Here is a 23,549-nt window from a genome sequence, read left to right on the forward strand (position 1 = left end):
GAGGAAACTTCATATTGTTTTCCACAGTGACTGCACCAATTTTTTATCCCCCCCAATAGTGTAGAAGGATTCCTTTTTCTCCACATCCTCACCAACGCTTGTTATTTTTGTTTTCTTGATTTTAGTCTTTGTGACAGGTGTGAGATGATATCTCATTATAGTTTTGATTTGCATTCCCCTGATGATTAGTGATGCTGAGTATCTTTTTATGTGTCTATTGGCCATCTGTGAAGTCTTCTCTGAAAAAAAATGGCTGTTTAGGTACATTTTTAATCATATTTTACTTATGTATTTATGAATTTATTTGTTTATTTATTGGTGTTGATCTGCATCACTTCTTTATATATCTTGGATATTAACTCCCTATTGGGTATATCATTTGCAAATACATTTTCTTATTCATCAGGTTGTCTTTTGTTTTGTTGATGCTTTCCTTCACTGTGGAAAAGCTTTTTATTTTGATATAGTTTGAATTGTTTATGTTTACTTTTGTTTTCCTTGCCTTTGGAGACATACTAGAAACATATTGCTAAGGTTGATGTCTATTAATGCCTATGTTCTCTTCTAAGATTGTTAGTTTCAGTTCTCACATTTAGTCTTTAATTCATTTTGAGTTTAATTTTGTGTATGGTATAAGAAAGTGGTCCAGTTTCATTCTTTTGTATGTAGCTGTCCAGTTTTCCCAGCACCATTTATTAAAGAGACTTTTTTCCTTTGCATATTCTTGCTTCATTTGTCATAGACTAACTGACCATATGAGTGTGGGTAAACCCCACTCTGGGCTCTCTATTCTGTTCCACTGATCTGTGTGTCCATTTTTGTGCCAGCACCATACTATTTTGATTACTCCAGCTTTGTAGTATATCTTGAAACCTGGAATTGTGAAACCACTAGCTTTTTTGTTTTGATTGCTTTGGCTTTTGTGGTATTTTGTTCCATACAAATTTTAGAATTATTTGTTCCAGTTGTGTGAAAAATGCTGCTGGCATTTTAACAGGGGTTATATGGAATCTATCGACTGCTTTGGGTAGTATGGACATTTTGACAATGTTAATTTCTAAGCTTCATTCTTGATTACATCACCTGGAATGATTATTAAAATTCATATTCCTGCCAATTCTGCCCCTCTTTCTTGATCCTCTATATTTGTAACAATTGTACCAAAGAATAGTATTTGTACATTCAGTTTAAAAATCACTAAAATGAAATGAATTATAATACTGCAAATTCAGGCATCATATTATTTCATGAGATTAGATATTTTGGAATGCAGGAATTTTTCCATTGCCTTTCAAATTCAATCATGTGGGGAACTGAGTATTCTACACAAATCTACACGATGTGCTATTTTTGGATGTCCTTTTTCTCCTTTCTACCCTTTCTTTCACTCCCTTCATCTTTTGAAAAAAGGTAACTACTCCCAAGTAATACTGACCCTCCTGGGATATGTGGAAAAACTTATGGGGGCTGGTAGGCCTCTATTACCTAAACTGTAGTCCATGGAGCAGTAAAATCAATATCACTTGGGAATTTGCAAAAAAATGTCAAGCCCTAATATATGACACTGCTTCTCAACTCCAGTTGCTCCTGGACTCACCAGCAAGCTGGAGCATCATGCTAAGCTCCACCCAGAGAGACTGAATTAACTGGTCTGGGTGGGGCCCAGGTATTAACTAATTTTTTTTCAATGCCCCAGGTGATTCTGACATGCCATTTGGGTGAAGAAACACTCATTTAGAGGAAAAGTTTGAGCAGAAAGCTTCAGACTGATTTTAGAATTTCTACTTCCATGGTCTTCTCCAGCCTCCTAGGGGAATCCAGCTTCCAGAAAAGCCTTCACATTTCCTTCTAAGACTGGACAACTAAGGCCTCTTAGCTTCATTATATACTGTTACTGACTCATCCAACCTAGTCAGACTTCTATCCTGCCTTCCTGATAATCTCCTTGAAATCTGAATAAGCTTAACAATTAGACTGGATAACACTGATTAATGTCAATGGTAAAATGATACAAAAACAATGACATCCTACTATATTTTGAAGGCAAAAGTCAAGTACTTTCAAGCACACCAATAATGATATTTACTTATGTTATGTTTAGATCTCTCAAACCCCCCAACCACTATTGATTTTTATATTTTGACTATTGCAAGGTGATGATAGGATAGCCTTTGCATAGACTGTACTATAAAAAAAATACATTTATTTTCTGTAAAATTTTATCTCATACACTTTAAAAGTATTTAACTAAACCAAATTGACTTTTTCTGACCCTTCACAGTTTACCCTGAAATAATCAGTTAATTAAAGGGGAAAGCAGAACTGGGGAGCTGGCAAGAACTAGTCTTTTCTTTCTTTCTTTCTTTCTTTCTTTCTTTCTTTCTTTCTTTCTTTTTCCCTTTTGAGAGCATACTATTGCAGCAGATATTTCATTATGATCATTAATAAATATTACTTCCCACAACATTTAATACCTGTTTCACTCCCCAACATAAAATGTTACCCGATAGAAGTCCACAAAAGGAGCCACAAACAAGCATGTTCCTAACAAAAACAGAAAACTGTCCTTTGATTTCTGCTGTCCAGTATGCTGATTCAACTAAAACAAAATCATATTTAGTCAGTTATGACTGGAAAAATGAAAATCAGTCTGTGTGTACATCATAACCATGGTCATTAACACCTCTATGAAATAATAGGGAAAAGAGAGAAACATCTTCTTTTATATACATCTGCATATATATATATATATACACACATATATATATACATATATGTATATATGTATATATGTATATATATGTATATATGTATATATATGTGTATATATATATGTGTGTATATATATGTGTATATATATATATATATATATGGCCTTTGGTGGTATGAACATTTGTGTGTTTTCTCAGAGTCATCTCCGGGCAAACATATGGTACACATTTAATGGAAAACGTTTGGACAATAATGCCCCTCCTATACTCCTGGTGTACATGTACAGGATACTTTCTGATTTCCAGTCTTGGCTTAGTTCAGAAGTAAAAAGGGAGAGGTTAAATCCCTGGAAAAAAATATAGCTGACCTCAGGGCATGCTTGACTTTCAGTCTATGTAAGTGTTCATGTTTTTGCAGATTTCATAGGCAACATAAATCCTTTTGAATATCAGAAAGAAAAACATTCTACACAGATTTGAGAAGAGAAAAACCAACTTACCAGTGTTGTTCAGTTAATTGACAGGCACCATCATCTGAAACAACAAAAATATATTTTGATATTGCAATATAAAAACTACCGAAGACTTTTAAATCATCTTCAAACACATATTGTGCATTTATCTACAGAAGCAACATTAAATAAGCTATAAAGATACATAATCTGATCTCAATTATTTAATTATTTCATATGAAAGTGTTTCATCCTCACCACTTTAGATCCAAATTAGATAGCTGGTTGTCTTTGAAATTTTTTTGTATATGCATGCTGGCAAATGTATGTTTTGCAACCATATTTTATTCTGATGTTTAAGTTTAAAAGTACAGAGAATCCTGTATAATACAGCCCTTGTCCTGGCATGAACATAATCATGAAATCTTATCCTAATACACAGCTCTGATGATACCGTATAAATCACCTTGCTGCGATAAAAAAAATTCACTCTGTTGTTTGTACAAGAAAAGCTGAAATATTTAGCAGAGTGTTCATCGGCTTCAGTCAGCTGCTCCTGTTCTTCCATTCTAAGATTCTGCCCCTAATTCTCTCCTGAGTCCTGATTCTACCTCTCAAGTTTATCTCCTACTATTTTCCCCTGTGCCCTGTACACAGGTTATGTCTTAAACACATGCTTTTTTTTTTTAAAACAATATTTTGGTTCACCACTTTCTCTCCACCTCCATATTCTTTCTACCCAGTTTTTTAGGGCCACCTCAGCTAACATCTCAATGAAGCTTGTCTTGACACCCAGTGAAGGAATTACTCTTCTTTTTCTATATGTTTCCTACATATTTTGTACCTCTACTATAGTACTCAACAGATTGTCTCTTGTATTATAGATGGTTGTTTATGCCTTGATCCTGTTCATTTTTGCCTACCCAGAAGACTCCCTGTTATGTCTTTGACATGGGAGATATCCAGAAGATGATTCATAAGATAAATGGAACAATTTATTTAATATAGAGGTAACATGTTGTGTACTTTTTTTTCATGTTCATCTGTTATCCTTTAAAAGTATTATTGAATTGCACCTGTTTCTGGTCATAACACTTGCATTTTAAAGAAATAGTAATCTCCATTACGAATGAATCCTTTAGTCTCATGAAAAAATAAAATTAAAGAATGAAATTAAAGAAAATTTCTTCTATTAATAAATGGTTTTTTAAGCAAGTTCTTTAAGATATTTTTTGTATTGTTTAAAAAACCTTTTTTTTTTTGCAGGCTTGAATTTTGTGGAAAGGTGATAATACTTTCTGGCCCTCTATTAGCACAGCATATGTTTGAAATTAGTGTTTTGAGGAACAGTGACAGAATTGCCTGGAGCCATTAAATGATCACCCCATCAACAAGACTGAAATTAGTAGCATCATCTTAGAAAAGGGAACCTATATTTTATAGAGAATAAAATGATAACATTGCCTTGTTTGTAATTTTGTACACTTGACCAGGTTAACTATGTGAGAGCAGAATCTGCTTATATAAAGTATGCAAGTGCATTACACACTTACACAATGTCTTATCCTTCATTCTCCTTCCAGGCCCACAATTACTTCAGGTTTCAAAAAGTTAAACAATTCTGTTCAATTACTCATATCAATTTTTCCCCAGATGATTAGGAATTAGCTATCTCTTCATCCATATTATTAAGTGCTTTTTGTTTTCATGTAATATGTTAAATATCAAGAAAAAGAATTCTTGAATAACAAAATTTTAAATAATTGGCTTAAAGATTTATATGAATATTTAAAACAATAGCAATGTTTCTTAATTTACATGTTCATCTATCAAATTCACTATGCTTGTTGATCCAAATTTCCTTCTTTCTCCCTTTTCCCCTTTCTCTCTTTTTTTTTCTTTTCATTTCTAAATATATTTTCCATTATCTTTTTTCTTCTGCATTTTGATCAGGTCCTAAGAATGTACCATATAAAACAGATATGGTTCTGTTCCACATAAAACAGATAAGTTACTAAGTAGATAACCAATTGATTGAGAGACATGAAAAAGATCTTATCAAAAAACTTTGGAACTTTTGTTTTGATTCCAGAGATATTGGCATGATTATGGGAAAGGAGTCATCCTAAATAAAATGATTTATGGATAACACATGCACCTACAAAATTCTTTTTCTTAAAAGAAGTTTTTAGAGGTCCTTTCATATGCAAATTTATTCAAATAGCACTTACAATTAGTCATCTACCTCTCTATATTTGACCATTTAATTCTCATAAAGAGCATCTATTTTCTATTAAAGAACCCGGGTGTTTGAATGTAGGAACAGAATACTAAGTGGAATATCATTCCAATATTGTGATTGTATGATTTGTGGGAAAAATAAGAATAAATTAAATATGTATTATTGCCTTCTCTGTATATCTCTACCAAGCAGGTGGTAGGAATAAGCCAGCTATTTCTGCATTTACTTGTAGAACCAATTATAGAAATAATTATGAAAACAAATGCAAATAGGTACGCACTCTGGGCATAGAAAATTATTTTAGCTATGAAATCTTGAGTTCCAATAATATCACTGAAATACATACATGCATATATAATACATACATATATGTATCTATTTCTCTGACAAGCAAACACACATACATGCAGATATATAGATATATGCATAAGTGGTCAGAGTGATTCTCTTCTTTTCTAATTTTATCGGATTTCTTTCTTTTGGCATTTCCTTTTCTTCATACAAAAACTCCAGTCCTCATTTCTCATATTAGTTGTGAGCAAGTCCATGACTTGAGCTGAAATGGCAGATCAGTGATAACAGGGAGAGAAACTGAGAATGAAAGGGAATTGGGATGACTAAGCCTCATGACCTATATTCCATAAACAGCTCCTCAGCCAAAGTCCAGAATAGTCTGTGTGTGTGTGTAAAGAGAAAGGATACATATTTGGTCTTACTTTTTTACTCTTGAAATACAAATGACTCTTGCTTCACTCATAATTAGTTGCAAGTTCTTTATTTTACAGAACCAAAATAAAAATAGAAATTAAAGTAGCTCTATTTCCGTCAAATATATACATCAAATATTATAAACCAAAAACAAAGAATCTTATCAAAATTTATAGAAAACTAGATAAAGCATAACAAATATTACTTGAAATACAAAACTCAGAGAAATACATTAAGGAAATCTTCAGAGGCCGAACTGAAGAAGAAAATGTGGAAATGTTTGATAAGGAGTCACTGATCTTTTGGTTCTCTGAGACATTTTTGAATCTCTGTCAAGAGTCTTGGGATTTCAAGGACAAGAGATTGAAAAGTCTCTCATGAAAATCTTTTACACAGGTATGGTGGTTGAATTGATACTACTAACAAGAACAGAGAAACTCCACAGAGAGGATTTAACAAAAAAAAAAAAGTATTTCTGGATTGGTACTTTGTGGATTCAGTCTCCAAAATTCTTTGGAAGGGCACATGCCCAACAAAGGATTTAGGAATTATGAATATAAAGCCAAGCTAAGCAGGAGTTCAAATCCATAATTATCAAATAATGAGTAAATCTTGAATGAAATTCAACTGAAAGATCAAAGAGCAAGATTAGAGACACCAAAACATTCTGATAATGAGATTACTAAACATAGATTAGAAAATACTTAAAATAATTAAAAATGAAAGATGGGGAGAAAATATATGAAATAAACAAGATGTTAGCAAAAGAACAAGAGCATTTTCCATGAGTGGCAATTATAATTTTACAAATAATAATATAATCATTCAAATTAATAAACAGATATATTAAATATAGCTAAGATATAATTAACATGAAGAGCTGAATAAATTGTCCATAACATTACCAGAGAAACAATGAGGAAGTAAAAGTGATAAGAAAGAGCATATGAGACACAAAAAAATGGGTGAGATGGTCCAGCATGTGTCTAATAAGAGCCAAAAAGACAACAAGCATAAGGAACCTTAAAAAGTAATATATGAAAAATGTTCAAGAGTTGTGATATTAATATATATAACTTTTGAAAAATATCTGTATGTCTGTCTAAATCTATTTATATAAATCTACCTATTTACCTATTTCTTCAGGAAGTTAAATGAATCTCAAGATAAATCCAATAAATCTCCCTCACAAACAAACATAAATTAAAAAATAGCTAGAAGATAAAATAGGTATTTAAAGAGGAGCAGATTAGGTTTACAGCAAACTTTTCAACAAGAATAGTAGAAGATGTAGAATAGAAGAATCATATCTCAACTGTGCTAAGTGAAAATAACTATTACAGCAGGTTTTACCTGTCTATACACTAATTTACTAATGAAGGTTAAAAGAGATGTTTTCAGACAAAAAATCATTAGTTTCTATTACATCCTTTACTGAGGGAAATCTAAAAGATACAATTTAGGTAGCAGTAAACTGAATCAGAAAGAAAGGGATGTAAAGAAAGAATGGTAAGTAAAGAAACTGATTCATATAGGTAAATCTAAAAAATATCACTAACTATATAAGATAATAGGATAATATAGTAATATCAATAATGTATAAAATATGATAATATAATATTAATAATCAATTTGGAGATAAAGTGACTGAAAACACTGCACATCTAGAATATGCAAAAGGCTGGTTAGACGGGTTATAGAGTGTTCTAAAGCTCTTATATTATTTGGGAGAAGGGTAAGAATATTCATTAGCTTTATACTTAAATGAGGTATCAGCATTAAAACTTAAAGGTAACCACACACACACACACACACACAAAGGTATAACATCCAGTTGAGTAGGAGGGGGAAAAAGATAAAGAAATGACTACAAAAAAGAGAGAGAGAGAGATCATGCATAGAAATAGCTAACTAAAGGGGTGCCTGGGTGGCTCAGTTCGTTAAGTGCTCAGGTCATGATCTCACAGTTTGTGGGATCCAGCCCTGTGCCAGGCTCTGTGCTGACAACTCAGAGCCTGGAGCCTGCTTCAGATTCTGTGTCTCCCTCTCTCTCTGCCTTTCCCCCACTAGTGCTCTGTCTCTGTCTTTCAAAAATGAATTAAAATTTTAAAATAAATTAAAAAAAGAAATAGCTAAGTAAATTAAAAGTACACAACAAAATAAATACAAATACATCAGTAATCACAATAAATGTGTTGGATCACAACCTCAGGAGTTCTCCAGGTGAAATCTGAAACTGGCCCCTTACATGGAGGGCAGGGAGAGACTCAATAAGAAAAAAAGCAGACCACCCAGAGTGGTAGGTGGCAGGTTTTTAACCAAGCAAGGAAAGTTACATATGAGGCTTGTCTTGGGTGGTTTCAAAAGGAGCAGATCTCTGCACTTGCCCAACAGATCTTAAAGGTATGTACAGAGGCCTCAACAGGGTTCAGCCACATGTACAGATAGTCCAGATGGTCTCAACAACATATTACTCTGTCAAGGTTTTGTCCTTGAAGAGACTCTAGCTATGGGAACAGTGGGAAGAAAGTACATTCCAAGGACTGGAGAAGGGTAATGAGCCCCAACTGCTTGGATCCAGCTCATGGGTCAACTGATGGTCATGGTCTCTCAACAACTTCCTCCAACAAAATGTTAGTGAACTCAACTGCTGGTTAAAGATGGAGATTCTGATACTCTCCTTCCTCTTCTTCCCAGGATTGTATCACCCTTCCTGTTGAAGTTTTTTAGTCATCACTCCTCATGCTCAGCAGCATCTACTTGCTTCTTAATTAGTTCCACTGAAAAACAGGACAGTCTCAACTGTTCTCCCCTCTCATATATTTTCAAAACCAACAAAGCTATTTTTATAGTTTTCTAAGGGCTTTTATTTATAGAAGTAGATGGGAAAGAAGTAAAGGGGAAGATATTAAAAATATAAATAGCAAAAGTCCTTATTTTCAACTAGGGTGACCAACTTGTCTTGGTTTTAAAACTGAAGTCCCAAGCCTAAGGAATCTATCCCACCCCTATGAAACTCTCAGAGAAGAAAGGATTAACCAACTGGTTCTCCTAGTGTTCAACTGGCATCTGCTATGTGTTGTCTCCAGAGCATAAAGGACTATTGATTTTGATCTTTTTGTTTCCTCTTTGTATCCATTTTTTCCTCTTAGACTTTGAGATCCCTGCCTGGTCACTCTACATACCTTCAATACTTCCATTAAAAAGACTATCATGGTGCTCTTTGTTCTCTTATTTAAATATTTACACAATAAAAATACTTTAACCATGTGATAAATTTAATGAATCTACAATTATGCAATATCAAGCAAATAACAAAATAGTGAGTTAAAATGAGTAAAGAACAATTTAAGCTTTATTTTTTCTTTACTCTAGATAAAATAATTATTTTTAACATTTATTAAACAAGTGTTTTTAGCATCTACTATGTGTTGTGTGCTGTTCTCACTGGGGATACAGTGGTAGCCATGTGGACATGTTTTCGACTTACATTCTTGACGCATGGAGGGGTGAGGGGGAGAAAGAAAATAAGCAACTAAACAAATAAAACAATAAAATAATTTCACACAATTAGTGAAATGGACAAAAGTAAATAAGTAATGAGGCTCAGAGGAAGAATATTTTGGATGGTAAGGCCTAATAACACAGAACAAGACAGTCATGCAAGATAAGATGATAAAATGTTTATGTAAAAGGATAGTGAACACATATGGCGTTGTATGAATTTATATTCAAGAAACAGAAAGAGGGCCAATGTACCTGGAATCTAGTGAAAAGGAAAGAGCGGCAAAAGATACATTATAGTGATAGGTGAGGCCATATCACAGATTGGATGGTGGCCATTGCTAAGAAGTTGGATTGTATTCTAAGAGCAATAGGGAGTCACTGGAGGGTTTTAAGCAGTAATGACATTGCCTGATTTTGTATGAAACATGCCTATACCTACTCAAAAATGGAAAGTAGAGGCAGAGGTAAAAACTGAGAGATGAGTTCTGAAACTTCCCAGGAAAGGACTTATAGTGTTTTAGACTATAGTATATTTGGTGAGCTAGAAAATTCGATAGATCTAAGTTGACCTAGAATGCATTTCAAAGGTAAAGTCAACAAAATTTACTGATGGATTGCATGTGGGTCGTGAGTAAAAGAAAGAGAGAAAGGATAGTTACTGGTTGGAAATTTAGTAATTGAGTGGATGTTGATGGTATTTACTGAGAGAGACAAGACTGGTAGAGAATATAGGTTTAATTATATGTGTGTTATCAGCTGTGATGATTCTATTTTAGCCATGTTATGCTGAAGTATTTCTTAGTTATGTAAGTACAAATATTAAGTATGAAGTTGGGTGTAGTAATCAGTAGTCAGAGGAGAAATTAGGTCTGGAGATACGTATTGGGAATCATTATCATAGAGGTGGTATCTAAAGGCATGGATATTGGAGTGTGAGTCAGTAGCAAAGAGTGTGAGGCTAATACCAGAGTCTAAGGAATCCCAATATTAAGAGTGAGAACTGAAGGCAAATTACAATCAAGTTCTGTGCAGCTTAGCTACAGAGGGAAATTGAATTCCATCTTTACGGAGTATGTACTTAGTACATTCTGTGCTAGGTGCCTCAATAAACAAAGTTGACTTATGCTTCATGTGGCTTATGGTTTAGATCCAATGAAATTATATTTCCTTCTCCAGCATTTCTGAATTCACAATAACATTCCAGTGGCACTTTGATGATCTGTCAATTTCAACCTGTTCTCTATTATTCCAGTACCAAACACTTCTTATAACTACCACTCTCCTTCATTTCCTCCTAATTCCTTTCAAAATCTAAACCCACAGATTAATTCAATAGGAAAATAAATGACATCATGATATTGTTTTTCCTTGAATCACACATTTCAGTGAAAGGAGATACAATAAATTCACAATGAAATTGCAGCTTAATGTTGTTCTATTTACTTTATTTGATCCTAATTTTTGCAAGTTATAACTTAGCAACATGGAAAATCACAATGGTTTATTCAGGAAGAATGAACATGGTGATGGACTCTCAGATTGCTTGAGTGTTACCAACCACTATGGAAACTGTAGGCAAAGCAACAAAATGTGCATCTAACACCAGTAGAATAAAGTAAAAATAGAAATAAATCATTAGAAGCTTTTTCTTAAAGGAAATATGTAGATGGACACAAACTGAAACAAATTTCACAAGCAGCTTCTTGTTCTAGGGCATGGCTTATAATATTAGTCTGAGTAAATCTGCTTTGGTTTCAATTAATACAATTGTAAATTCAGGATCTGTGTCATAGTAAAGTTATACTTTGGGTTTATGCAATGTTAAACTATTCTTTGTTATGACAAAATAAAGCTGTAGAAAATCATAATCTCTGGAAGACTTGAACATGGTTGGTGCAAAATTGAATTTTTATCCTGTAATTCTGGGGAGACCATTGCTTAATAAAATGCATTCTTTCTCCCATATTTATCATTGTTTCCACCTATCTTTTTTTCCAATGCTAAAATCATTTTTACGTAGTCTTTGGAAATTGTAGTGATGTTTGCCCTTTGGCTTTTCCTTTTCTTGAGATAATTTTTAATTTGCTAACACATGGCAAATACTACAGCTTTGCATATTTTCTGCACATTTAATCTGTTTGTCCTAAAAAAAATGTAGTGAATTTGCTATTTAATTTTGCTATGCTTTTCATTGTACATTAAAAATGTTTTCTTTGGATAACTTATGTTTGGAATATGAAGTGCTAATAATGTAAAATCTACCTTTGCATTCTATTTAGAGAAGAAAAATATATTGGGAAGATTGAATAGCTAAAATAGGATTTCAAGGAGAATCTGCACATACCTAAGAAGATAGGTGTTTTTGAAATATATTAAAATTATTCTCTGAAAATTGCCATTACAAAGAAAGGACCAATCACTGCTATTGTTTTGATTTGGAGGTAGGAACAACCAAATTCAGCCTTCTTATTGTCTCTTACTCTTTAGCAGAAGTCTTAGAACATTAAACTTGAAGTAGATATTGAGCTCTACTAATAAATAAACTAATCAATAAATAAATTCAATAAACTAATGAATAGAAAAGATTCAATAAATAAATAAACTAATTAATAGAGAAGATTGGAGAACAAAATAGAGGATATTTGAGAACAAAGTTATGTAGTTGAAAAATGTGAAACTTAAGTAGTATTAAGGAAGTTATGATTCTATATAACAAGGAAATCTATAATGTATAAATTAACAGTTTTCAAATATATACATCCCTAGTGTCTTACATCCCTGACTTTGTCCCTGGGTCTGTTTCTTCAGTTTCCCCATGTTAGAGCTACGGGGCCTGGCTGGTTGGTGGTAATTAAGGCAATATTACTAACATGTAAATATTCCAATTGGAATCTCTGTCTACTTCTCTTATCTGTTCCCCTAATATGTGGCCCACAGTAATATGTACTTCCCTCTTACTGAAAACTTTTTCCTCTTTACCTCTTCTTTCCCTGATTTCTACTCAACGGCAAATGTTTCAGTATGTAGGGCAATGTTTCCCATAAAGTTCAGTGCAGTTTCTTGGCACATCCTCTGTTCTACTGTGAAAAAATTCAACTTTTCTACAAAGTTCTACCTTTTCACTAAAATAAAGATTTCCATTTGCAAAATTCACTCATTTTTCCAATGGAGGTTTCCCTCCACACACACACACACACACACACACACACACACTTTCTCCACAATTCAAAAATGGTGTGAAAAGAGGAAGAATATGATATACTCTTGAGTTTTCAATACCACTTCCAAAAATAAGGAGTTTAAAGCAAGTCTGTGAGAGAATGAAGCCAGTAGCAAAATTGAAAGGGAATATTGTGGTATAAGAGGATTATGATAAACGTAGGTACTTAAGGAAGATGTTCTTGCAGACAGGAAAATTATTCAGGTACAAGATTCTGGGGGTGGGGTGGGTAAGAGGGGACAGGGTTGAGGAACAGTGTGACCTTTAAAAGATATGTAATATGGGTGCCTGAGTGGCTCAGTTGATCAAGCATCTGACTTCAGCTCAGGTCATGATCTTACAAGGTGGGTCAAGCCCCACCTTGGGCTCTGCAGTAACAGCATGCAACCTGCTTTGAATCCTCTGTCGCCTTCTCTCTGCCCTTCCCCTTGCTTGTTCAATCTCTCTCTCTCAAAAATAAATAAACATTAAAAATAAAATAAATAATATGTTATATAAACTCCTTTCTCTCCACTTTCAAATGGCTCCATTACCATTTACTCATTCTTGCAAAGGAAGTCTTAGACCAATTTGATGATTGCAAATTCTCAATTAATGTACCTTGATTTTGAAATTTTTTAATGATTGAATAGATCTTATCCCAATAACTCTTTTATTTATACCAAAGCAAAGGTATTTTTCTGCTTCTTTTCCACTGTAATGCTAAAAACGTGATCTCTGGAGCTAGAAGTATTAGATTTGAATTAAGACTTTGCCACTGACTGCATAAACGTGAGAAAATTAGCAAATTACCTAACTTCTCTGACCTCAGTCCTCTCATCCGTAAATGGTAATAATGGTACTTATTTCAGAAAATACTGTGTTTGCATGGATTAGATAAATTTAGCATAGATTTGGCTTATGAGCACTGTAATGAACTATTCATCATGCCATTCTTTAGCCACTCCTTCTTGTCCTTCTCTTCCTTCTTCCAGTTATCATGGCTAACATTTTCTATTATCTTTTGTTCCTTCTTTGCACATTTTTATTCTTCCCCAAACAATAAATAAGAATTGCCCATGATCTTGGATCATGTGACAGCCTTTTCTTGAACATTTTAATCCATTAGCATAGTTTCAAATATTTACAAAGATGATATTTCCTATTACGCATAGCTCTTACCAAAACTCCTTTCTTAATCTTTAACTTTCTGGGAGACTTCTCCATGCAGACATCCCACTGCCACCTCAAAGTCAATTAGTCATAAGTCCACGTTCTTAGTCTATATGAAGGCTTTCTCTTGGTTTTCCCTCCTCCTGTCACCGACTAACTCAAAATTGCAAAGTAAACCTTCTTTTTCTCTTTTGGTACCCACATACAGGAAACAAAAGTTTCATGCTCTTGTTTAATTTTTACTATTTCTTCTTTTCAATCTCACCCCCATCATGTTAGTTCATGTCCTCATTACTTGATTTTGAACACCACAGACTGGTGTGTTTGTTTCTGAAATTTGCATAAATGAGCCATAGATTGTGTCTGATTTGGTGTCTGACCTTTTTTGTTCTAAGTTTGTGAGTATCAACCATGATGATATATATACATTTATTTTCACTGATGTGTAGGATTCCAATATGTGAATAGACATGTCTTTTTTTATTTATTTTTTTTTAATTTTTTTTCAACGTTTATTTATTTTTGGGACAGAGAGAGAGCATGAACGGGGGAAGGGCAGAGAGAGAGGGAGACACAGAATCGGAAACAGGCTCCAGGCTCTGAGCCATCAGGCCAGAGCCCGACGTGGGGCTCGAACTCCCGGACCACGAGATCGTGACCTGGCTGAAGTCGGACGCTTAACCGACTGCGCCACCCAGGCGCCCCGTGAATAGACATGTCTTATTCACCCATTCTACTGTTGATGATATTTAGGCTGCTTCTAGTTTAGGATGATTATGAATAGTGCTTCCATAAACACATTTGTACATGTTTTGTGATGATACTCTCACAGTTCTTTTGTGTGTGTATGTAGATATGTACACACACACATACACAAATAAGGGATAAATATCAAATACACAGAAAAGACATATTTATTGAAATACGAGTGGTTGTCTCTGGGTGGCAAGATATAAGAAACATTTTGTCTTATTCTAAGTTTTCTACACAAAAACAAAATTTGAAAATTGGCATAACATAGTCATTTGGAATATGATTTCAGGGGTCAAAAAGCCTGATAAAATTCTAGTACCACCACTATTTATTCCCTCTTATTTTATTTATATTTAATTAATGTAATTAATTTATTCATAATATTTTATTTTAAGTTATTTAAACTTGCTGAGGCTCAAATTCTTCATTTGTTCATCTTTAAGTTTGGGGAATCATATTTCCTTCATAAATCTGTTGCAAGGAATAAATTGCCTATCACATGTAAACTCAGTTCAATACCTGGTAAAAACTATTCGTTATGTTTTTGTTGGAATTGTATTATTATATTTATGATAAAAGAATACTGTTTCACCTCTTATAATTTATGTCCTGCAAAATTTGAGTTAGAATATAGAATAATTTTACATTGCAGTAATTTAAAATTAAAAAAATATTGGAACAATCAGAAGAATGCTTAATTATTCGCACAGCACAGAGTAGCAAACTATCTGTAGGTTGAGTTACTTACAGGTGGAGCTATAAATCTTTGAACCAAAACCACTAGAGTAACAATGGCAACAAAAAGAAGAAAAATGCAGAGAATTTACTGTATAAGTGTACTGATTGAATCATTACTGATGCTTCTTTGGTTTCTGTTTTTTTATTATTTAACATTCATAAGAATATGATTATATGTGCAAATTGGGTATCCCTTTCTTAAAATTTTGGATCAGCTGGGGACTACACTCCACTGAACCAGCAAAATCTGAAACAAATAAACTACCATTTACAAGGAAGCATTTAAGAAAATTGCATGTATGACAAGCAATTTTTTTCAACCCATACGGCTTATTTATGACTCTACAATGTGTGTGCTGCATTTTCAAATGTGCTAGTGTTGAGATTCATACCTGTACTGTTTGTTTGTTCAGAGTCCTAGGACATTATAATAAAACGAAAACTTAACATCACTCTCAAGTGGGGGGTTCATTTTAATTAAGAATAGAAAACAAGTGAATAATTTCCCTCCAGTTCTACCTAATTCTTAGTAAATGCTATAATAAAATGTAAATAAAAATTATTATATTAATACAGATTATATTAAACAAAGAACAGAGATGTGGAGTTTGAGATGGAGCCTAGTTTGAAAAGCAACACCATTGTTTACTAGTATTTAAGTCTGGGTTAGTTTTCCCCATCTGTAGAAAAGGCTGAATGTGATAATTAAATATGAATGTGAATTTCCCTCACACTGCCTGACACAAAATGGGTCTTCAGTGATATTGTACTGTCACTCTAGTATTAAAATTGTTTCCTTCAAAGTAATTGAAATTTTCCAATTTTGTTATTTTGTCAGACTCAGCAGAGGTTTTTTTTTTTTTGATATCACTCAATATATCGCAAAATTTTAGGGTCTTTGAAATAAATATTTGTTAAGAAAGTAGGAAACTATGATTTGTTTGACCCAAACTTAGACATAGATTCTACAAATTTTCTGAAATGCATCTTCACTCCATTACAATATTCCTACCTAACAAGGATATATGTGCATTATTCTCATATCAGTCTTTCTGATTTTAATACAAAGATGAACATACATATACTGAACTTATCTAAGGATAGTATGCCCACAGTATTTTTATAAAGTTAAGATTATTCCACCTACAATAGTATTTTATGCAATTTAATTATCAGGCCAGGCAACGAATCTATAAGGGAAGAAAGGAATAGTTTTCCTCCTCTATAGTCTCTAACAAGTTGAAGACTTTCTTTTTTTTTAATTTTTTTATGTTTATTTATTTTTGAGACAGAGAGAGACAGAGCATGAGTAGGAGAGAGGCAGAGAGAGAGGGAGACACAAAATCTGAAGCAGGCTCCAGGCTCTGAGCTGTCAGCCCAGAGCCTGACGCAGGGCTTGAACTCACAAACTGCAAGATCATGACCTGAGCCGAAGTCTGAGGCTTAACCGACTGAGCCACTGAGGAGCCCCAAGACTTTCTTATTTTAGATTCTTGCTAATCTGGATTTTTTGTTTTTATATTTTTAATAAGTATCACATGTATGGATTTCTTCCCAGCATGGAATGCTTGTGTACTTAAAGGCTGTCTGTGCAGGGAAAGGGAGACATGGAAAAAATCCAACTTAAATTGGACATAGGAAACAAAAATATGAATTATGAATGGCAATGACAGAAGCCATTCTTTTCACATATATGTCTAAAAATATCTTATTTTTTGTGTACATTTCCATTGATTTCTGAGTTCAAATCACAGAACTAACTTTCTTTTAATATAACTTCTTCCTGGGATTTATAGCAAAGCTATGTACTAAATTTCAAGCAACCGTTACTGAAATACCATATGGACAGAATGCATATTTAAGCATATTGATTTGTGCCAGTAACCTCTGATCCAGAAGTCCACTTCATTTATCTAAACAATGGATGCTGTCTTTAAAGAAATCTAGCAAGTGCTGAATTTGTATAAGGCTGCTTCGTGATACTTCCTGAATATTTTATTGTGCTATATTACTTCACAAATGTGTTTGACAACAGATTTTTAATGAGTTTTTTTAATATTCATATTTTCCTCTTGCAGGTAGTGAAGAATAATAGTTAGGCCAAAAGATTATATTTCAATTATTCCACATATTTTTACATAAAATCTTTGATTTGGAACAAGTATTAGGCAAAAGATTTTCCTCTTTCAACTATATCATGTATACCAAACATAAAATATTTGAAAACTTAGGGTTTGTGGGGAGTTTGTTCTTGTTGTTGTTGTTGTTACTTGACATATTAGTTCATATAATAGAATAAGATCTTTGTAGTCATCATCCAGTAAACTAAAAAATCAACTGCTTCTCTACTATTCTGTTAGGATTTTAAATAATAATCATTTAGGGGCTTTTTTATTATTACTTGGAATGCCAATTTTTCTACTTCTAGCCTCTGCTGATTCCTCCTAATGGTGGGTTCCTTTACTCTTGTGGTCCATAATTTTTACATAGTGATCTCATCTTCAGTGAGAGCTCTTTTTCATGGAAGTTTTATATACTATATGCAGCTGGTTGTGGCAGCCTCCTTTCAGATCTATTTAGAATTTGCTTCTAACTCATGAGATATGTTATTGGTCTTGAATTAGTTTAATATGATTTTTCTGGCTTCTAGAAAAGTAACGCTTAATTCAACACTGCTGCATATTCGAATTGGAAAAGGATTTCCATATCAGCTTAGTGGACCATATTGCTAGTAGTTTCACCTTTGGAGAAACTCAAAGTATACTAAAGCATTCAGATGCATTATAAAAAGTACCTAAAGCCCAGTGTGGGAAGTTCAGTGATGAAATCTAAATTAAAAGCCATATTGGGTATTATTATAGATGGCTATAGCTGTGGTAGGAGTGGACCAATGACACAAGGCAGATTAATGGGGGAAAGCAAATTTAATTTTGTATGTATGGAGCTCCAATGATATGAACCCCAAGAAGTGACCAAAGCAGGCAGGTTTTATGTCTTTTATACAAAGAAATAATCCGGGAATAATTGACAAAATAAAGAAGTTTGGGTTTGACATGAGCAAATTCATGAAGAAATACCAAGGTTTGCTCATACAGTCTTCTTGCTCCTGAATTCCCTATCTTGGGCTATACAGATGTCGTCCACTGTCCAGGTGCAGGCAGGGCACTCTTCACATGGGGAACTTATTACCTGCCTTTGAGGAAGCAAAAAAAAAGGTCAGAATGACCTTCTTGCACTGATCCTTTCTTAGTAACTTTCATGCAAAACAATCTATCAGAGTGGTATGTTTTGGAATGGCCTTCCCTAAACCCCATCAAGAGGTATTTGGGAATGGCTGGAAGTGGGGGGTACTTTACTTCCAGGAAAAAAAGATACACAGTATGAATGGAAGCTTATGTGATGAGATCAAATAGATATAGAATCACATACACACACATGCACATGCATAAACACTCATTCATACAAAATTTCTACGACTGGATTTCAGACAAGAAACAGCTAATTCTAAGGATGTGTTGCTGGAAATAGTTTCCTGATACAAATGGGGCTTTAGTAGAATCCTGAAGGATGGATAGAATTTTGAGAGATGGCAAGAAAATTGGGAGGCACTTTATGCATGGAGAATACTGTGGGTACAGGAATAATCTGAGGGAATAAAATGCATCTTTAAACTCATCTAGTTTGCACAACAAATAGGAGATATAAATAGGAAAATATGTTCCCCCTTCTGTCTTCCTTCCTTCCCTTCTTCCTTTCCTTCCTTCTGCAAAAAATTAATTACTAAGCCCCATCATGTACTAGGGTCTAAGAATACAGCTATTAAACAGTCTTTGTTTTTGCTCTCAAAGAATTCATGGTCTAACAGTACAAACAAAAATGTATACCATTTATTAGAGTAACATGTGACAAATTCATCTTGTGCTGTGGCATGGGGACAAACTTGTCAGACCATAGGTGCAGGGTACACACTAGGGAAGGTAAGATTAAATTATGATGACACTAGCTATGTAAGGACCCAGATGATCCAGAAGAGCTTAGAGGTGATAAGGTGGAAGGAAAGAAGAGTGCCTTAGGGATTATTAATTGGGAAAAGTTGCCCATAAGAGAATTAGGATTATGGTTAATTTAGGCTCCATCTTAGTATGTGTGTACGTACACACACACACACACACACACACACATACACACACACACTAAGCTTGAATATCTACCATTGTTTTACTATTATCTCTTAAAACTATTATCACCACACATGTAGACCCCCAAATGCCTGCTTGCATACACGTGCATGTGCATACACATAAGAGATTCAACAGACTTCTGTAACCATAGTCATGCTACAAGCAGAAGCTGCTGTCATGAACTGACTGAATAATGTTCAGTGACCTAAATTGGGGCTTAGAATAAATGTAGGTGTGTGCATGTTTTAATCAAATAAAAAGTAGGACAAATACATGTGTTTACTTTTTTTTTTCACCAAAGCGGAGAAGCCTCTTTGTGTGTGTGTGCGCATGTATGTGTGAGTGTGTGCGCATGGCTACAAAAATAAAAATACCATTAACCTGAAAAAGAAATGAACCATAAAGTGGTTTTCTATCAAAATAGACATGAAGTGGATTAAAAATTAAACTCCAGACTGGGACATATTTTTGTGTTCCTTTTCAATTCCCAATAATGCATTAGGATACATAGAAAAATCCCTGAGGATATGTGCCATTGCCTGTCCTTATCATGGTAATCAAGGCGGGGGTGAAAACAAAGACTTTTGTCTCAGAATTGTGCCTCCTAAGATTAACACTCAAATATAAAATAATTCCCAAGCTAGCAAACATATGTCATTTCTTGGAGAATTATGAGCAATTTCTGTGGGTTTGTATAGAAATAATTCCCATGAATATCATCATCAATATCTAGAGCTATGTAAACAAAAGCTGCCAAATTACACTTTTTCTCCAAAGTATAGTAGGATATCATACAATGCCACTCACCATACGGGTGTCATTGAGATCATTAAACCTGAAATGGAAATGGCCTTTTGCTGGCATTTCTAAAAGGAGAGCTAAATCATCATACGGTGCCACGTTGAAAAGGGGTATTTGCCTTCTGATGCCTGAGGAAAGGATTTAGGCCACTTCCATTACCATCAGAGTGGTGGATGGTAAGACTGCCTGCATGTTAGACTGACAATGTTTCTTTTAACATTTTAAATGAAAGAAAGAATTCACAACATACAGAATTTCAACACTATGTAGAAAAAAAGATCCTTAAGGAATTAAATGTGAGTTTTTGAAAAGGTTGTGTAGGCAAGGAAATAAAATACCAAATTTGCAATGAGCTGATGAGACCACAGGGAAAAGGAATCTCTTGAAGCACAGCTGTCATTTTACAGGTGAAGAAACTGAGGCCAAAAGATGGTATGTGAACTATGACAGGACCACATAGTGAATCCAGTCTTCTTTCTGCTATACCTGACTGTCCAACAAGCAACAAGTACAGAGAAGGGATATTATACAGCCAAATTTCAGATATAACATAATTTTTCCCCCAAGTCATGCAGATATTACCTTTTTCTTTTTTTATTTGCTAGGACACCTAGAATCAATTTCTGGTTTAAATAGAAGTTTGACCCACTTTTGTGTCTTAATACGTATACATTATTTCATATTATAACAAATTCATTTTTTCTTTTTTTTTTAATTTTTTTTAACGTTTTTATTTATTTTTGAGACAGAGAGAGAGACAGAGCATGAACGGGGAGGGGCAGAGAGAGAGGGAGACACAGAATCGGAAGCAGGCTCCAGGCTCTGAGCCGTCAGCACAGAGCCCGACGCGGGGCTCGAACTCACAGACCATGAGATCGTGACCTGAGCTGAAGTCGGAGGCTTAACCGACTGAGCCACCCAGGCGCCCCGACAAATTCATTTTTTCTAAATTTGATATTTGTGGCTTTGCAGCAAGGGGCAATGTCATATCACACTACCCAGCACATCAAACAACCTGGCCTTTTGTAGCCATTGCTTCGTTTGCTATGTCTGTGGTTTCCTATCACTTTATTTTTATTTCCGAGACCCCAGCCTCTGTGACCACTTTCCTAGCATCCAACCCTTACGGGTCTGAGCACAGAGTCTCCTCTCCCTGATGCAATCATTACTATATACATCTCATCCCTCTTTTAGTCACCTCCCTTCTGCATTTTCCACATCATGGGCCTCTCTTGTCAGGGCCTTTATCACGTCTCATGGCAGGAAGACAGTTTAGTGCCCCTCATTTCACCAAATCTAACATTCTCTCCCAAATTTATCTTCATTCACAACCATCATCAACCTCTTAAATATATTTTTTTCTTATATTTACTGCTCCCAGAGAACCTCATAGACTTCTGTTATTATGTGCTATCCCCCAACCAGTACCTGTCTTTTGCCACAAATGTTCACCTTTTTGACAATAAAATAATTTAATAAATGTATAGGTTTTGATGGACAACAGTATTAGCAGTCTCTGGGTCTGCTTCTACACTCCCCTAAAGCCTTCTGAACACAGTGCCTTCAAACAAAGGAATGGACCTTATTAAATGTCCTTCAGAAGGATAACATCTTTCAGAAAAGGAAAGAACTATTGAGGGGTACAGTTTTGGCAGCTGGGTTTAGCAATACACCTCAAATCATAACAGAAGGCATCAGACACTCCATCTTGACATAGGAGTGATAATTCTGTGGAGCCATTTGTGATGAGAAAGTTCATTTTGAGCAAGCAAGTGATGAAATATCTTGAAGCATTTAATTTTAACTCACATTTCCCTATTTAGAAAAACAAATTATTTACAAAAAAAAAAATAAAATGAAACAAAACCTTATTATAATGGACTATGCTGTCAGAATTTTAGTTATGACAAGGCTATTCATAACTTTCTGGAAAAACAAACAAACAAACAAATAAAGAAAAATTAGAAATTATCCCAGATATAAACTCTTTATTCAGATAAAAGCCAGAATGGCCATATTATATACTTGCTTTCTAACTGACATTTGGTTACAGTCTTGGCTCTGTTTGTTTGTTTTTTGTTTTTGGTTTTGTTTTTTTTTTTTTCACTTTGTGACCTTGGTCAGTGTTTTCAATTTCTTTAAACCTATATTTCTTTATTTGCAAAATGGGGGACTGCGAGAAAGGGCATTTGCCTTTAGATTATTATGAGGATTAAATTAGATAACATTTCTAAAGTAGTTAAGCACCCTGGCACATTATAGCCACTTAATAAATGGAGATTTTATTCCATTTTAGGTATGAGTTTGTCCTTTAAAAGTAATAATGTAATCACATATAACAATCTGATTTTGGACCTCAGGAGATAAATCCACATTTATGAAACTGAAAAGGAGAATTTCCAGGGAAAGAATAGAATTTTCCCTTAAAACACTTTTTTCCCCTTCTTTAGAAATGGGTATTGCATAGCTGTATTGAGCATTCACCTCCTATTATTTAAAACAATGTTTGATTGGATTTAAACTATCATTGGACATCTTCTCAAAGGACAATCCAAACTCTTCAATTATCTTTTTCACATACATCTCAAAAGGTATTTTGAGTAACTGAAAGGCCATAATTCTTTTTTCCTGAAGTTTTGAATTCCATCTGATGAAGTTATTACGCTTTGTGGAGTAGAACCATGTCACAGAAACAATAGCTTGCATTAACCTCTTATTGCCTTCAGTCAGGTTCTTTCTTTTCCTTCATAAAAGTTAATTTAATGCTTTTGAAAGAAGCAAGATTGGCAGGGATAGAGAATTAAGGTCTATGTCACAAAATAGGTACTGACAAGAATAAGTCACAATATTCTTGAAATTGTTGGCTATTACAGAATCTCAAATGCATTTAGGAAGGACTGCCTTAAAGGAGTGGTAGTAATTGAGTCTTCCTGGTCCATTCAGCTCATGGACACATCCTAGGGATGATAATTAGAGCTATTCAACATGGTGAGTGTTGGTTTTCAATTAAAAAAAAAAATTACTCTCATCTTCTCTGGGATACACTGTGTAGCCAAGATTGGAATCACTTGTGTGACATTACGT

The 23,549-nt window shown here is 34.2% G+C and overlaps 1 protein-coding gene across 35 annotated transcripts in view; it reads right to left on the reverse strand.

The window, feature by feature from the left end:
* The window catches only part of PTPRD (protein tyrosine phosphatase receptor type D), a 2,207,515-nt gene that overhangs the window by 1,015,149 nt on the left and 1,168,817 nt on the right, over positions 1-23,549 (reverse strand). For all 35 annotated transcript variants that reach the window (XM_043566630.1, XM_043566632.1, XM_043566635.1 and 32 more), the window contains one exon: positions 3,212-3,245. The gene's annotated coding sequence lies outside the window, so the exon portion shown is untranslated. The remainder of the gene's footprint in view (positions 1-3,211; positions 3,246-23,549) is intronic.

Source organism: Prionailurus bengalensis, chromosome D4, assembly GCF_016509475.1.
Source record: "Prionailurus bengalensis isolate Pbe53 chromosome D4, Fcat_Pben_1.1_paternal_pri, whole genome shotgun sequence".
Classification (NCBI taxonomy): Eukaryota; Metazoa; Chordata; class Mammalia; order Carnivora; family Felidae; genus Prionailurus; species Prionailurus bengalensis.